At 35.6% G+C, this 18879-nt stretch overlaps 1 protein-coding gene across 5 annotated transcripts in view; it reads right to left on the bottom strand.

The window, feature by feature from the left end:
* COMMD10 (COMM domain containing 10) overlaps positions 1–18879 on the bottom strand; it is a 117568-nt gene that overhangs the window by 41830 nt on the left and 56859 nt on the right. Inside the window, exons 6-8 of one of the 5 annotated variants that reach the window (XR_012635524.1) lie at positions 18008–18033; positions 7981–8046; positions 2716–2859 (exon numbers count right to left, since the gene is read on the bottom strand). The exons of 1 other annotated variant lie outside the window; for it this stretch is intronic. The gene's annotated coding sequence lies outside the window, so the exon portion shown is untranslated. Of the gene's footprint in view, positions 1–2715; positions 2860–7980; positions 8047–18007; positions 18034–18879 lie in introns of those variants that run through there. 3 more of the 5 variants (XR_012635525.1, XR_012635527.1, XR_012635526.1) reach the window with 3 other exon arrangements.

Below are 18879 nucleotides of genomic sequence, written 5' to 3'. Positions count from 1 at the left end.
CACATGTTAATGGTCTGTTGGACTAGAGCTCCCACACAGTAACAGGTAAGTTAAAAGCAATGAAACCTTACTGAAGAGTTCAGGATTTGAATGGCAAGAGCTTGACATTTCTTTAAGATGGATCAGGAAAACAACTAAAATATTTGAGAACTCACATGGCAATCAAAAGAAGAAAACAGATCTTTCATAATGTTGAGTGTATAATTAATTTTCTTGAAGAAGTAGAGAAACTGAAACTTGAAAAGATAATGAACTGATAGTAATTAAATATGTCTTTGAATAGATTCTGTACCTGTGTGTATACACTTGTGTGGTCCAGGTAAGGCTAAGGCATTCATGACTTTCTTATATAGAAATATATATATATATTTCTTATATAGACTCTTTCTGTCAGATACCATGTGAGCTCATTCTGCCACCTTTTCATTTTGTCAAGGACTTAAAGGGAGCAGTACATCCTTTACTCAAAATAAGCAGGAAAGAAATTATCTTTGATATCTGTGTTCTTTTTTCCAAACAGAGGAAAACAAATAATAGGTTCAAATTGCTAGGGAATGGGAAGACAAACACTGTCTACACAGATGATGGAAGTTTTACTACTTTAGAGAAAAAGACTCAAGGACAAGAGCAGGAACCCAACTATTAAATTGCTGGAACACTTTGCGAGCCACGGCACTGGGTACCAGTAATACCTCATCAGAACCACTACATGCAAATCTGATGATCCATTTGCAAGAAGTATGATTCAAGTTGGCAGTAGAATAGGAAAAGGATGCTAGGAATTTCAGGGAATGGAAAGCTTATTTATATTAGCAAGAAAACCAGCTTGGCTTACATAAGGATTGCAATAAAATGACAATTAGGGAATAAGATTGCTCTTTAAATGTCAGAGGAAGTGTCATAAAAAACTCTTAGGATGAAAGATAACTCTTTGACAGGAAAAAAAAAAAAAAAAAAAAAAAAAAGGAGGGTACAGTTTGAAAAGGGACCAAATATTAGAAGGTTCCTTGTCCTCAGAGTATAGATTCTGGTCAAATATCTAGCAGCAACAGCAAAGGTAAACAGCCTAACTAAAGACACATATAACTGTATCATGCAGCTAGGAGGTATCTCACAGTTTCATTCTCTACCTACTTGTTTTTCCCATAGGTGATACCTTGTTTTCAATATGCCAAAGTGTATGACATAATTAGCATAAACATTCAAATATGCAGCCACAAAAGTTGTGGCGTTAAATACACTAAAGTACCATGGCCTTAGTTTCTACAGTTTATTATTCTGCTATGAAAACAATTAAATACTATTCCACTAGCCCCCAAGATGAAAAGAAAATAATTTATTTCAGTATATTATTTATCAACTCTTGAATCTAATTACTAAACCAGAATAACAGTGACAAAAATAAGAGGTATTGAATAACTTGGGGAAAGGGTGAGAAATCTGACTTTGGTAATGAATTTTAGAAAGTGTGGCTTGGTTTTTCAACACAGAAAATGGGAAAGGTTAGAGAACTTTTCTAAGCAAACTCCAAAATACCTATCAAAGTTTCCAGAGTATTCCCTTTCAGACTAGGTTCTGGAACATACACCCATTAGCAATGAGAAGTGTTACTCCAACATCTGAACTATTTCAGATCTAATGAATCAGCAGGAATATTACATATGGTGTTGATATACCAGCCAACTCTTCTCCTCTGGGAATGGCATAGTTCATACAGAAAGCTGAACAACTCCTTAAATATCCACTGTTGAGTAAAACTTTGAGAACTGAAAAATAGGGTATTGTTCAAAAAGTCAAGGCTTCACAAAATGAAACCACAAGCATAGCAGCTGTCATAATAGAAACCCGTATGAAATGTCTTTGCTGTCGGTTTCTGCGAAGAAATACAAACTTTCAAGGTCAAGATTTGGATAATAACCTTGTGGACCCTCTCAGGCATTCCCATCTTTCCAATTCTTGTGTATGTTTTCCTTCTCTGTAACAAAGGTATTACTCTTCTTCCCACACTTGTGAGCACAGTAGCTGGTAAGGCAAATAATTTCCACAAACCAGGAGTCTGAGTTGTCACCTGAATCATTCCATTATTGGGTCCATCGTACATGTTCTGAATTTATAATATTCAGCAACTCCTAGGAAAGACCTTATTTCAAATTGCTTTTTAAAAAGGTGAAAAATCTTTGCAACACAATTACTAGTAAATGACTGAAATTTATACAGCTTTTTCTATTTTGCATGTTTCTATTATCGGTATTTAACCTACATGCTCTCATTGGAAGCAATGCAAGGGACTGTGACAGCACCTACTGTATATGAGAGCAAATATTCCTGCTTGCCAGCAGAAGTCAACTCACTGGGTAGTAGCAGCATTCGGCTGGCTGGCCTTGGAAAGGTACACAGCACAGTCATACTGACTTCACTGACTGCAGCAACAAACTGTCCCAGGCAGTGGCACCAGGTGAGACAGCCCCTCCTGAGGCACCAGGCTGTGCATTATCAGTTCAGTATAAGAACACTGTGTTTTCAGAAATAGTAGTAGAAGGTCTTGTGACAGTGGAATAGCAGGTTAAGATATGACAATGAATTGAGTTGGAAGAGAAGAAGTAAGGATAACACTGACAGTGTTGTCTGACAACAAATTATTTTGATGTCAAATAGGCAAAAATCAAAAGAATCACGGAAAACAGGAAAAAAAAAAGTGAGAAAAGCACTGCTTACCCCAAAAGTGAAAATTCCAGTCTGCTTCAGAATTAGGCTATCTGCTGAGCAAGATGGATCCATAAATATTCTCCATTAAATATACTTAAGTAAAGAAAGATAGATTTTCTCTTCCACTTTGTAGGGAAAGCATATAACTCCATCCTGATGGGATGTCCAACAGCAATGCGTCACCAAGGAGAGCAAAGGATTAAAAAGACAAAGATCCAATTTTAAAAATAGATACTGCTTTTACAGAGAGCGACTAGTGAGACTCCATTTTGTAAATTAAAAATGCAGAATGGTAGCACGAAGAAGAGTCTGTTCACCCTTGTTTTAAATATGTTCCATATGGTCTTTCAGGCTAGAGCATTTTCATGGCCTTTAATGAAAGAGCACGAAGATTGAAGAGAAAAACGCTTCTTATTAACTTTCAAAAAAAAAAAAAAAAAAGCACCTTTCAGGGCATATGAAAATTCAGATCCTAGCAGCTGTTACTAATGATAAATTATGAGTTATAAACCAGCATAGCTAGAGATTTTCTGGAAAAGAAGATGCATGCAATCTGGAATTTCAGAACTCATCTGAAAATAAAAGTGTGCCAGAGGCATGTGTCAGTTTATTTGTTTGCTTTACATTTAAATTAATTAATTTATTTATTTTAGATGTCTTGCATGTGTGCAAAAGCTGGGGGGGGGGGGGGGGGGGGGGGGGGAAGAGGGATTTCTTGTAACCAAGTTTATTTTTGCAATACCATGTTGATTCTTAACACAAATTTACTCTCATAAGAATAACAATGCCACTGTTCCCTTATCTGCTTTTATACACTAGTCTCTAAAGTGATTATAGGTAGATAACAAGCTTTAAAGGATAGGAAATTCAAAGAGTTTGTTAGAGGGAAACAAAAATAAAGCTACTTGAGTGTTTAGTAAAAGGCCAGCATTCAGAGTTCTTTTCTATGTAAAAAATGAGCAATTTTTAATCGTTGCACAGTCCTATGCTCACGGCCACAGAGAAGGCAAACTAAATATTGGGAGGTGCACCTTCTTAGTGTGAGTTTAATGAAAACTCCAAACACAATTACATTTTATTTTTAGGCTAACTAAACTAACCATTACTTACTGTGGTGCCTTATCATCCAGGCTGCATTCTAAAGTCACCTTTTTCATTAGAAGCTTCTGATGAGGACCCAGACAGAATAATACTTACACTGACATGTCTTAACCAATTAGTTGAGACCAATGCAAGTGCCTAAAAATGACATGTGCCTTGTAGCCACCATTTCATTAATATCACTCTTCCATGGAAAAGCACCTTGTAAAGTTAATACAATGATGCACAAAAGTAAAGTCAATTGCATATCGCTTTTACTGGGACTAACAAATCTGTATCACTGCTTTTACTTTAGAGATCTATTACAGTTGAAGTGCAACAGGACTTCGCATTCTCCATACTTTTCCCCTCTCTCATGTAGTATCAATATAACACACAAACATTCTATCACTTCTATTTTTCCAGGGTTCCTACCACTTACAGTAGACGAAATCTGCACAAGTTGCAGAAAATACTAGATGCTCTGGAAACTGTTGAGTTGGCTCTTCTTATTATTTTTAATGACAATTTCTTACAAGTATGATAGATTTACATGTAGAAGTATTCACTCCTTTTCATATGTTTCTTTAGGAAATATGATATGAAACAGAATCCAAGGAATAGATTCAAATGCTCCTAAGAGGGGAAAAAAAAAGTCCTGTATTCTCCATAAGCTCTGACCCCAAGACTAAAGAGCCATCCTTGCTCCCATACAATGAACAAAGAACTCTCTGATCTTCCTAAGCCAGGTTTTGTTCTTTTCAGACACTTTCTAACTGAAAGATTTGCATTAAAGCACTCTTTCCTGAAACTCTTTTTTTATTTTCTCCTTGCAAAAAAAGCCAAGTCTTAGAATGTTTTTCTCAATAGAAGAGTGACCTCTGCAGTCAGTCTGCGTGGAGCACTTCATGCTGTTCTTTAATCTCTTATTTTTCAGTGTCACAGATTTGGGGAGGCAGGGGCAAGAGGGGATGGAGAAGAAACAGGAAGAAAACCAAAGAAAACCATCAACCTCTCAGAACTCTGATATCGAGCATTTCAAATGTAGACAGTTTCCCTCTCCCTTTCCTCTGCTACAGGATGAAAAATGGTTCCAGATTTTGAGGAAACAAAATACAAAATCAGCAGCAGCAAAGGAACCATGCCACCATGCCTTCTTCTGTAGTACTCAAGAAATTTAATCCTGAAATGAACACTCAAGAGGTGACCCCTCTGAATCTGTAGAAAAGGATTCTGAACCTACTGCAGACCACAAGTAGAATCAACAGTGGGATGATGCTGCCCTCTCTAGTGCATTATCAAGAGTGTTGTACACAAGACACATGGAGGTTTTTTTGGCTTGGAGGCTTTTTTCAGTAGAAGTGAGGCATCAGTTGTGTCCCAGTTCAGTTACTTTACTTCAAATGTAGACAAACTGAAAAGATTTCACGAAAAAGCAACATCATGAAGCAACATTCAAGTAATGTGATTTATTAGAAAACTGAAAAAAGAAAAATTTGTTTAGAATAAAAAAGGAAGATCAAGGGCAATATACTTCACATCTTGATATTTTCAGAAGACTGTTACAAAAGAGATCTGTACTCCATGGCTACTTTACATGGTAAAAGCTAGTAAATAGACCAATTTGCAGTAAGAGAGATTTAGTGTCAATATCTATATAGCTGGAAAGACTTCCATTCCAGTTATATGGATAATTCACCCCAGTAGGGAGTATGTAAGAAAGGTAAAGAACCTCTATCCCTGGAAAATTGTAAAGAACAGTTAAGAAGCATCTCCTGGGAAATGCTTAAGCACAATGCATATTTGCATCAATTTGCTTTTGCTTTCCAGCCTGTCACACTGTAAGTTCAAAAGAACACAGGTAGTGAGACCAGAGACTTCTTCCTACTTGCCACATTCTCTATTTGCATTAAGAGCAGTGTGAGAATGTAGGATACCATAGCCAGCTTCCAGCGTGACTGGGCCAGCTAGCGTCCAGCCCAAAGTGTCTACCTTGCTGCCTGTAGATCTTTACAGTACCTCAGGAGAGTCACTACACATTGCACCCAAAAAGCCTGCAGCCGCCTATACCTGTATCGAGAGCAACAATCATCAGAAAACTTCCTTCAGTAATTCAGAATAAATATAAATCCAGCAATACTGAGCAGGATCCTGTTTTTCATGTCCTTACACCTTTTTACCTAACCAGGCAATATAACAAGCCTTCACATAGTCACAGAGTGGGTGAAGATGGAAGGGACCTCTAGAGATCATACGATCCAACCTCCCTTCTCAAAGCTTCTCCTTTCCGCCTGTCGAAAATGCATTAATCTAAGTGTTCAACAAGTTCTGTCACCCCCAGCCTGTTTCAGCTGAAGGTCTGGATCTGCCATCAAGAAGCATCAAACAAGACCTTGCCTCAAAAATGAAGAATTTTGTTAATAAATTAGAAATTATTTATTAAAATGCCTATGAAGAATTACTAGTCATTATGAGAAATTTCTTCCTTGTCCCCATATTAATATATATTTTAATATATATCATTATTTCAGGCTACATTTGATTAAATGAATACCAGTAGATAAAAGAAAAAAATAAACATACTGTCATGGCTACTCAAAGAAAAAACCTAAGCACTACAATCCTTTTATATTCCAACAAAATGAAATAAAAAACAGCACCAGAAACAGTCCTCTTCACATACTGTTTTTCAACATCCAGATCAATTCAAAACCATAATAACCATCTAAGCTTATGCAGCCCTTTTCGCAAATACAGAAAGGTGCAATGCATAAGATGATGATAAAATGTGTTAACTAGGCATTTGTTCAAGATCACATTTACATACATGGTACACAAGCCACAGAAGTTAATACAGAATAAAGAAAAAAAAAAATCCTAAAGGCTTTTCTGCTTATAACTGAGTGGAAGTAGGAAAGCTGCATTGCACTTTTAATGTCTTTCTGATATACAACATCTTGTCCTGAACAGAGGAGTCTCTGCTCCTGTAGAGAACTTATATTTGAAAGACCAGGTTACAAAGGAATAATGAGGAAAGTATAAACTTATATGTTTTGCAAATCTATTGAAGACAAAGGTATTGCAAGCACAACGGATGGCAATAATTAGAACTTAGAGACAAAAGCACAGCTTGGATTTCTATAAAATAACCATATAAATTGTACTGAGCCCAAGCTGACCATTTATTCAGTTTCTATCTTCCCCTCTCCTGTAACACTGTGCTACCTAGGGATGTCTCCTATATTTTCCTCTCTCTCCTATAATGTATCCTTAAACGTCCCACTATCTACTTGTTGTCATTGGGAGATTTTTAGTCTAAATTACCATGCAATTTTGCCACTGTTTTGTAAGTGATTTGAATACTCAGTGCCTCTAGACATGTAAGAGCTGTATGGTCACACCAATAAGACCACTTCAGGCACACAACACTACAAGTTTCATTAGATATATAAGAAAGCCTATTTTCCTGTCTGACAGCATAAACAGATTGAATTTGGTTAGCCAACCTATATTCTGGGTATCTCTGTAAGCAAAATACAATTGCAAAATTATAGTAAGTAATGTCATACAATTTAAGTATAAGCACTGGTCTCAAATTCAAAATAAAATGGCAGGGCAGCTGAAAATGCCAATGTACACATTATAAAGGTATGACTAATCTTGTTCTATTCAATACATTATCTATAATTTATTTGGGTTTTCAATTCTGTAGGGAGAGACTTGCACTATTATTTAAATTTAGTCTTTTTCTATAACAATGTAACAAATGATGTAGTCGAAATATCATGAAAAAGAAGAGCGAAGAGGACAAGAATGAAGATTAAATTATCTTAAAATGTGCAGAGAGAGAGTTTAGAGTAAGATCTCGCTTCAGCTTCAGCTATAAACTTTTTGTTATTTATTGTTCCATAAAAGTCATAAAAATGAATGATGCAATAGTTACAAAATAAACAAATGAAAGGCAACTATGTTTATAGGTATGTATCTATTAAGAAGTGTTTTAATAACCAGGAGAAGTGTTTTAATAATCAGGCAATATTTTATCACTATCAACTTCAAATGTATTCTAGACTTGTATTTAAAATGCATACTCCACAACTACATTAAAATCCCACATCTCACAAATCAGAATGCTAACTAAAACTTCGTCTCTACTAAGTCAATTTATAAACCTGAGACTCTATTAGTGCTTACCACTCTTTCTGTGTGAGAAAAAAAGAAAAAGATGTCCAAATTAGATTCTGTTTAAATCCTGCCATTCTAAAAACAAAAGAAAAATAAAACATGATTAAAACTAGGAGCCTTGTCCTTTTACAAAAAAAAAAAAAAAAACCAACAACAAAACAACAACAACAAAAAACCCACCACAATAACAAAAAACCCACACAACACATTTGAAGTGGTAAAAATAGGATGTAAATATTTTTAAAACTTTTTGTGAAGCTGTTTAGAAGTGCCATAATTTAGTTACTAGTTACAAAGCATGAAATCTCAGCAGAACATGATGCATTGTCCCCAACAACTACTCTCTCTAAATCATGTATTTTGTCAAATTACAGTAAACCTTAGACAAGTATTCAACAAGTTCTTCCAGAAAGCTTTTTCCTTGCGATGTATACAAAGTTCAAATGAGTAACAGTTAAGGGTCAGGATGCTTGCTGGGGTTTTCACTGAGAACAGAGAATGTTCATGTAATTTTTCTTATTTCCCCACCTTTCATCTCAGGGTTTGGTGGTTCTAGGAATTTATTTATTGTCTAGAAAATATGTTCATTGTTAGCTTGCAGATTTTAGAGTGGATCTTGAAGGTGTAAACAAAACCCAACATATTAAAAAGGATAGTTTCCAAAAACACAGAGCTGTAGTTAAAATTCTGAATTTATATTTTTCGAGAGAGGGAGAGAGAGAAAAGGTGGTTTGATTTTCTAAAGTTCTGAGTAACCAGTAAGAACCAGATATACAAATAAAATTCTTATAGTAGATGTATTCAGGTGTTTGCTAACACAGAAATGGTCAGAGTGACATATATATAGTCAACACCATAAACTCAAGAGGAATGGACAATTGCATAACACAGCTGCTTTCTAACTAATATTTAAGGTCTTACATACAATTTAAAATAAAATTCCATGGTATTAGTAATTCGTTAAAAATTACTTTAGATCTACTAACCTTTCAAATAAATAAATCCATTTCCTGTAAGACTATATACCATTCATTCAAGCTACCTGTACCTCACATTTCCATATACTCCTCATCACCTCATTCAATCCCCATTTTCACAAGAATATATGTATAATTTTATTTTTATTTATTTAAGGAGAGTTTTGGCAACACTGCCAAAAAGAACAACAATTCTTGGGCTAAAGTTTTCCATGCAGGTATCTGCCTCAGGCTTTGCTTTTAAATTTACTTCCTTTTTAGGAAGTTTTAGGAACTTAACTTTTTCCAAGAATTCTAAAGGAACATCCTAATTTCTTTGTCATGGCACAGTTATTTCTTTTCCTGCTACCTTTTGCCTCACTCACTATACAGCCTCTACAACAAAAGAGAGAAATGCTAGGAAAAACCAGTGCATTGTCCTGGAGTCAAAGAATGTAGGATGATGATAGTTACAAGCAGACACATGCTGTAACTTCTGTGCTTGAATCTGTAGCCTTAAGCTTAATTAATTAATTCAGGATCATTTATTAAACATGCATCAATTCTACAGACTGCTCCTCCATCAATCCACTATTAGATATTCATTAAAATGACAGCTGAATTTTCCTCCTTACAACAGCAGCACTTCAAACGATTGCACTGACTCTGAAGTTGAGATCTGTGGTGAAAAAAACTACTGTCATTATTACTTACAGCAGTTTCTCATACATGTGTATCTTGCATGTGGTAATTTACTTTCTCCTTTGTCGTGCTGACATTTATAGAAGATGAAATTAGAACAGTGAAAAAGTAGCTTGAGTTTCAGAAGTGATTTTGCCCCAGCATAATGTCTGGTTCCTATTGGTTTGCAAATAACAATTAATCTGGATTATAAAACTAACTTCTGCTTCTGTATTTTTATTGGGGTTGAGGGGAAGGGAGTAATGAAATCCAATACTGCAAAACAAAAAGTCTGTTTTTCTGAACTGAAAAACTGATGATAGCAAGGAAGCTCACACATCACCAATCAGGTTACTGAAACATTTGCTAACATGCCATAATAAATATGCATAATACTGTAACAAATTTCAAAGATGAAACATAAAATACAGGACAAACTAGTTTTCATTCATTCATTTATAATGATGAGTCTCTTTCTCCTTTAGGCCAGGCACATCTTCTTTTGATAATCAGCCTATCATTCTTGAACGTAGACTCTGTTTTTACTGTAAAGTTATGTATCAAGAGATAAAATTACCAACAAAAAGCTGCTGGTGCCCTCCAAAAGACAATTTATCAATATTTTTGTACTCAGAAGTACAAAAAAAAAAAAATTGCTAGCCATAAAAGAATTATCTTCTTTCAATGTCACATAGGGGCAATGCATAAAGATATTTGTCTTATTCATGAATAACACAGACAAGTTTTAAAATTTGGAAGCAGTTTTTAAAGTCTTGAAATTTTAATCTTTCAGGAAGATTTTTTAAAATAAATCAATAAAAGATAATAGCAAGGAAAAAATAAGACTGAAGCGGTACTTCTAGCTGCAGCAAATCATGGGTAAAATGACATGAGCTAATTGCTGCATGAAAAAAAGTACCACATCAGTGTAATTTGACTCAAGGCAATTCAGGCTTCAAGTAACTAACACATGAGCTTTCAAATTAGTGAAATAAAAGAAAACCTTAAAAAACAGGTATTTCCCTGCTATCAAACCAGGAGATCTTTTCAGCTATACCAAGCAATGAACTCAATTAAGTAAGTAGTTGCATCTGATTCCATGACAGAAAGATGAAATTACATCACTGCTAGCAGCAGCAACTGAATGGCAACCAGTAAACATGACATGAACTTTACAGTATGTGGCAGGGTCAGCAAGTAACACAGAACTAGATTAATTTCAATAATTTAGTGAGCAACTTAAAAGCTAGTCTTTTTTTTCCATCTACATTTACAAGGAGGATGTTTATATAAGAATGTTTAACAGTGTCTGCAAGCACCAAGTGTTTAAATATCTAAAGTACTAATGAATACTTCAGCCATATGGTCACCCCGGAATGCATACACAAAGTATACCTATAATATCTAAAAATGAATACATTGCTGCTAGACTGATTCTTATTAACTATTTTGTATAAGTGGAGACTTCTTTTGTCTGCATATTAGATTTATGGTTTATTAAACTTAGATTAATTCTAAAACAGACAAACAATTATGACCTATTTGTAAGTCTCCTAACTTTAAATGTTATATTTCATCGATTTTACTGAAACTTATTTCTCTCTACCAAATATTCATTTGAAAAAAATACTAAATATCAACTATATGGATGACTGGAAAATAAGACCAAGGGAAATACTGATCCTGGCACCTGCCAAATGAGGAATAAAAATTTAAGTACATGCTGTACAGATGGTCTTGGTGGATATTATTAATATAGTTATGATGGTCAATATTTTAAATGCTGTGCTCTGCTATCTGCCCAGGATTTGACAGAAGCATAAGTCAATCTTCCTAGCTATATGAAGAGTATAGCACTTAGGTTTTCTGACCACTCCTTCAGCTCACAAAAAACCATAATTGGCCTCCTCTTCTGAGTTACAACAGTATAAATTTCTCACAAGAGTAACTCTAAGAAGTTAGCTGTGTTCTATAATCTCAGTTTTTCAGGGAAACTAAAATACCTCTCACGTTTCTTAGATGTCCAAACTAACCCTCTGAATTCTGCAAGCTACCCATTGAGTTGGGTTCTTCCAAACCATATGGCGTTTGCGTAAAAGTAACTCTTCTTGCAGTTCTGACACATCCATTTCTTTCCTAATCATGAGATAGCCTTATCCTCTGTGCACCCATGTCTTTTGTTCCTGAACTCTCTTACTTTAATTCCTTTTTTCCTCATTACCCACAATTCTCACAGGTTTTGTTCTATGATCTAGGTGTAACTTATCAGGATTCAGGATGATACTGCATTAAAAAGGGATATACAGTCACTTCTGTTTTTCATTGCTAACAGTAGTAGCTACCAAATGGGATGAACTAAGGTCTCATTTGTCAAGCATACCTAAATAATAATAATAAAAAAATCATAATTGCCTTCAAGCACATCACAACAGAAAGAAAACAATCTTTTTAAAATAATGTAAGAGAACTTTGGGTGATTAGGCCTAATGCCATTACTGGCTTTTCAGGTGGGAAAAACCCAAAGAGAAAGAAACAGAAACAAACATCAAGATTAAAAAGCCATCCCAAACCCAAAATAAACTACCCCTCCTTCCCATATTTACAACTTTGTGCATCACCTTCCAGTGCTTCTGAAATACTAAAAAAAAAAAAAAAAAAAAAAAAAAAAGCTCTCTATGACTCAGAGACAAATCACTGATAATAGAGCTTTATGAAACTCCCTTTTTCATCTCATGTTTCTGACAACACTTGGGCAATTTCTGTAATGCAGGACCACACTATTACTTAAATGTCTGTAACAGTCTGAAACCTAGATATACAAGGCTTAGATAAACCACTTGCAAGGGTTATTAAGGTGCAGCATCTGCAAAAGTTTATAAAAATAAATATTTTCAGCCTAAGTCATATTATAGTTCTGCATTTTTTCTATTAAATGAAATTTCAGGTTGAGTAGATTTCCAAATTAATCCATTAACATTCAATTCCAGTAGCTAAAACAAACTTGTCTGAAGATATGGTTGGCCAGGCTCACTCCCTGCTACACTTGGGAGTATTTTCAGAAAAGCAGTGTTACTACTAGAGGTTAAATTGAGCTTGAATACCCCAGAAGTTTGTTTGGCACTGCAGTGCCTTCCCCATTGTGCTCTGGGTCCTATCTCCCATGAGAAAATGTGAAAGTTCTCGTCTTTTATCTTCTCCCTCTTTGGACTGCAATTCATAATTGCTAATGCAGCACTGCAGCATCACAGTCTGCACCGACTGAGTAGAAGAATTCTCAATACCGATGTGCAGAGATACAAAGCTACTAAAGACCCTCTAATGCCACAACAAAACAGTATGTTTGCTTGAGGGAGAGGAGGAACACAGATTGTATTTATATACACAGTTTGGAGAGATACATTTTTTTTTGTGTTTCTCTCCCAGAACTGTCATCTTTTTAAATACTTCCCTCTATGCCCACCAAGCTCCACAAAGACCTTAAACTCACCACATGGCATTTGCATCTCTCTGATGGTATCAAGGGGAAAATACATCCATTTTAATAGTTTTACTTGCTAAAGAAATACAAATCCCTGTATTACTTTTTTTCAAGATAGAGAATTTAAAATTTTCATGAGGTTTATGTGTAAGTTTATCAACAGTTTATCTATTTCTTCTCTTTAGTCATAAGCTGCTACTAACATTACCATGTTAAATCACAGCACTCTTCCTCCACAAAAAAAAAAAAACCAAACCAAACATAAAAACCATTAGTTACATTAAGAAATTACAATAAAGATGATCAGAGCCAGACAGAGTGTAATTAGAAGTGTTATTTCCAGTGTTAAAAAATAAATGTGAGGAATCATGAGAAAGGACAAAGAATGTACTTTGTTTTCTTTGGATAGGATTAATATATTATGTGGACAGAAGAGGTATCTTCATGCCCCTAAGAAACCCTACTCCTTTTCCCCTTACATAATACTCAGTCCTAACAAAATCTGAGTCTTCTTAGCACAATTCCAATCCCACCAATTTCTGTTGTATAATCACTGACATGGTTGTTTCATAGATGCACTTACATTCTCTAAAGCAGAGAAAGTGTTTGTCACTGCTGCTTAGCATCACACATTGTTAATAGTGTGTCACTAAACACTAAGATGGAAATAATCACTCAGTGATCTATAATCAGCAACCTTTCACTCCATCCTTATCTGTGATAGAGCAAACACATACACCTGACCTCCACCTTGAATTATTCAAATAATTGTGGTGAAAACAAGTGTGAGCACATTAACAAAAATCCAGTTCACGTATAATTGAACCTAGAAAGCCTAAATGACAGAGGAGAATCACCACCTATTGCTCTGGTGTGGGTTTTGAGGTGTTCTGAGCACAGACCTAAGCATCTGCAAATACCCAGCATTTCCTATGGAACCAGAAGCAGCTGCTGGATGGGGTCATTTCCCTCTCCACTGTTCACTGCTCTGTCACCACAACAGCTACACTCCTCTGCACCAGCCAAACTGCTGAACAGTAAGAAGCACTGAAATGAAGACTTACATGTGACTTCGACAAAAACCAGCAGTGATTGCTCCTGGAAGAAGAACAATGGATCTTAACCACATTCAGAATGGGAGCCTCAACCCTTCAATTTAGCTTTTCCCTCAAGTATCTCACACTTTCAGCTATAAACTAATCAAACTAAAAAGGCTGAGGGAGAGAGATTGTCATTTCTATTTTTAAATACAAAGAAGACAGTCAGGTACTATCAAGATGAAGGCTAGCAAGATTGACACAGGTAGAATTTATGTCTAACAATCATGTTGGTTAAGGAAGGCACGCTCCACTACAGACCTTTTCCAGCAGATTTGTAGAATATGTTTCTGTGCAAGAAAAATATGCTCGAATACTGTATTTTATTAAGATGGTCAGTAATCCTGTAGCTGGCCTGTTAGAGAAACATAACTGGATTTTTTTGTAATATCTTTGAAATTATTTTTCATCATAAAGAGCAAAACTTAGTATCTCACAAAAACTTTCATAAAATTCTTAGTGTCTTTCTAACAGCATGCAGCAAGCATCAAGCAGAACTCAATGTAGTTCTGAATCTATATATTAATTTTTAGAATCCAAAGATGAAGTATCACTAGGGTTCCTAATTACTTGCCTAATACATTTTTGAAAAGTAGGCCTAGACAAGCTTAAAGGCCTTATAAAAAACCCTAGACAAGCTTATAAATATTTTACATTCAGAAAAGTTCATATGAAATTCAGAGAGACTGCTAAGAGTCCTTAATAGTTCTTTTGACACTGAAGAACCTCACCTTTTTCATCTGGCATTTCCATCAAGTCATGTTGTGTTTTAATGGTCAGACTCTCACCCAAACAAGAAAGGATGGATTTAGATACGGTCACATGCAGGAGCAGATAGTACAGGTTAACCTCCTACGTTGTGGACATAACTAAAGTTTTAGATCACTGAAATGAATGTCTTAAACACAGGTAATTCAATAAGTCCTACAGTACCAAACTGTATGGACACTTGTAATTAACGACAGAAAAAGACAAATTGAATGCAAAACAGCAAAGACTTTACTAAGAAAAAGTGAGGCTACAATGTGGAATGAAACTATTGGACTAGATTAAGAGTGGAGTTCCTTACAAAACATTCTGAGGACTCACCTTATAGCAAAAACAGAACAACAAAAAAAAAAATCGGATCACAATAATGACACGGGATGTTGGTAAAAAAAATAAAAATTGGAACTACTATCAATACGGAGGAAGATCAGAACATCACACTGCAAGAACTGAATACCCTTCAAGGACCAAAGTGATAGTAATGACAAAATGCAATAGCACAAAGTCAAGGTCAAGCACTCTGGGAAAGTAAGAATTTCTACTGTAAGCTGGAGGATCATCAGCTGGAAATAACAAAGGAGGAGAACAACTTGGATGTATTAATCAATCAGGATGAATACAAACTGTCAGAGAGATACAGCTGCAAAAAATGCAATTGCAACCTGGATGTATCAAGGGAGGTATTTTCTGTAGAGATGGGGATGTATTAAAGCCATTTTACAAGGAACTGGTAAGATCTCAGCTGGAACTCTGTGAGTGTTTCTGGTCATCTGCTTTAAAAAACCACATGATTCAAGCTGAAGCATGTGCATAGAAAAGCTAAAAGAATAGCCAAGGAAGCAAGCAGAGGATAGTACAAAAAGCATACTGACAGATCCTCGTTTAAATAGCCTAGTAAAATGAAGGCTGAGAAGCAATGAGAATGCTCTCTATAAACAAATCAGGGATGTAAGAAAAGGGGAGAAAAACTCTAAAGATATAGATAACACTGGCACACAAGAAGTGGATATTAACAAGCAGAGCTGGGAACTGGAAGTCCTTGTCGTCAGGTGAATGATATTTTGAACAGTTTTCATCTGCAGTAATAGGAGCAAGCAAGAAACAACAAAGGAGCAAGAGGCATTTTTGTATGGTTGTACACAATACTGCTGTTGTTGAAGGCCAGAAGATCACGCCAGTCCTCTCTTCTACAGACCTGTGCCTTACCCATATTCCAAACCCAGATGACACTTTTTGACTGTTATTCCTTCCATGTTTTCTCTTTTCCTATGTACAGTACAGAAGCACAAGACTATCTGCATGCACTTCCCTATAAAACATCTTCACTCTGAGGTATTCTTCAGTTCAGGAACTCTAGCCCTAGGCTAATACACTAACATTTTTTTACATACCACTAGCATACCTAAAGGTGTAGAAGCAGTTTTGTCAGGTTCTCCCTCAAACAAAAACCAAGAGTATGTTTAATGTCTGCAATACATCCCAATGCAGCAGCACCAGACAGCAACTTTATAGATCATGCTGTTCTGCATAATTAACCAGCCTGCCAGTTCTAGCTTTTTCTCCCCATCCTTATATTGTAATCCCACAGAAAGGTAGTAATAAACTAACATCTGTTCCATGCTGCACTGTAGAGCAAACTAAATCAACTAGTCAACCACTCTAACCACACTATTTAATGTAAGCAAGCTCCTGGCATCCTGGGCAAATTATGTAAACATTTCAATCATTAAAGAAACATGTAACATATTATCAAGTGAAAACACAAAAAACATATCATGCCAATAATATATTTTAGTATTTAAATGCTAAAAAACTAATGCATTTTAAAAATAAGGTTTCAATTTGAAGATAAATAAGGGTGCTTAAAATTAGTAACACCTGAAAAGATTGAGTTCTCTTCAATTTACTTAGTAACTTTCACCACTAATTAGAACCAGTTAAGAACAGGCACCGGAACAATTACAGAAACCTGGCAATAGCTTGATACATGCTGTTGCAATCCATCTCATACCTAAATCTTTCCAATCCAATCTATATGCTACACCTGTAATACTTAATGAACCTACATTAGCAAACTAGTAGGCAGCTATTATTTTCAAACATGGGGGCAGTGGGCTGTCAAAATGCTGCTTGTCCTACCCAAGAGTTGCAAAATATCCTAAGGAAGAGCATTATGCTATGAAAATTCATTTGTTATGAAAGATCCACAACCAGAAATCCAAAACAGACCAGCAATGGCGTTCCTCGGCAATGACCCCGATTATCTAGCACACTAGTTATTTACATTAGTCTGGCTACACTATGAACATGCATGCAGCAAAGCAGTCATATAGGCAATCCCAAATCCCTTATGTTCAGACCCTTCATGATTGTTACCCAGTCAGCTGTAGGAAAACATAAAACATATCCTAAAACTGTGGAGACACTGGTGGAAGACTACACTACTTAAACTTGGCTTCAGATTCAGAGGCCAAACTAGCATGCATTTTCAAGTTTTAAAAGTGGACAGTAATAGAATTTGGACATATCTAAACACAGAAGCGCATGCTTAGTTAAAAATGTGAACTTGTATGGACTACTGATAACAACCACAAGCCACCTCTTTAGGTACTGTCCATGGCAGGCAGGAAAGGTAATGAGGTCTTTACCTAGGGACGGGGAGGCATTTTCATTCAGTATGAAAATATGATAATTTAATCCTGTATTACTCCTAAACTTCACTTAAATTGCATAATTTATCCCCCTAATTTCAACCAGTTGTATTGACCATATGAACAGTTAGGAAGTACTTTTCCTCCCAGTTTGGTAGAGCTTGCACTTGCAGATACTGTGTACTAACACACTGATCATAATTACTGCTGTTACTGAAAACTCAGTGCCAGTTTTCATAGGCACCTGAAGCCGAATTTGTCTTGGGCAATTATGGCTTCTGTGTGTTACTCCCTTGCTAGGTTTACTCCCTTTCAGCTAGATTCAGTCTCCATATCACCCTACTCTTACTTCTAATGAAAACATCCTAAGCAGTGCATATGTCATTCATTTTTAATAAAATGTACCTGTCTCCATTAATATGCAGTCCAGCCTGATGCATGCATACAGTAAAAATAAAAACATATTAAGGACAATGGCATAGTGAAGAGGGAGAGAAAATCAACTGTAAATACCAAGTTGGTATGAGAACGTAGCTTGGAAGGGAAGATGCACCTTGCTGCTTTGAGAGCTACATTCCTGGAGAGAAACAGCAAGCTGCTGCTCTTTCGGGATCAGGTATACTTAGAAGTCTCTCTACATGGACGATATTGATTTGGAGGCATTCCTTATGTAATGGCCATCTGTAATGTTATAATTAGACTGAGCAGCATACGTACTGGATTCCTTTTCAACTCTGCAGGCATGCAGCCCTTCACCTATAACGGGCATACTGGGTGTCTTTGGCAATGACCTTTCACTGTGTGATTTATCTTTAAAGGCTAAATAGCATTCTCCGCTTAAATGTATTTAGTCTTCTTTGGTAAGAACAGTAATCTCAGTAGATTTTCACTGGTTCTTTTAAAAAAAAAAAAAAAATCACTCATTTAACAAGAATTATTAATTATTAAATTTACTTGATTCACTAAGTAACAATATGAAGGATTCCATGACAACAAAAGAGTAAGATGTAATCATAATGTAAATGAACATTTTTTTTCTAAAAATCACCACTTTAAAATTATCTTTTAAAAATATTAACATCACGGATTTTCTGTTTCACTGTAATTTTTCCTCCTGCTGCTGACATGAGAAAGACATTCTTGTTGATATAATATCTATGAAAAGACAGTATGTTATTTTCCCAATGCAGGGTGTTTGCTCATTAGTTTTAAAACAGATCAGGACAATAGTTTTTATTTTAATGAAAAAAGATGATTGAGGAAAATGGCTAAAATAA

The sequence above is a fragment of the Athene noctua genome, chromosome Z (assembly GCF_965140245.1).
Source record: "Athene noctua chromosome Z, bAthNoc1.hap1.1, whole genome shotgun sequence".
NCBI lineage: Eukaryota > Metazoa > Chordata > Aves > Strigiformes > Strigidae > Athene > Athene noctua.
Note: the sequence above shows the minus strand (reverse complement) of the source record. Positions and strands in the feature narration are given on the sequence as shown.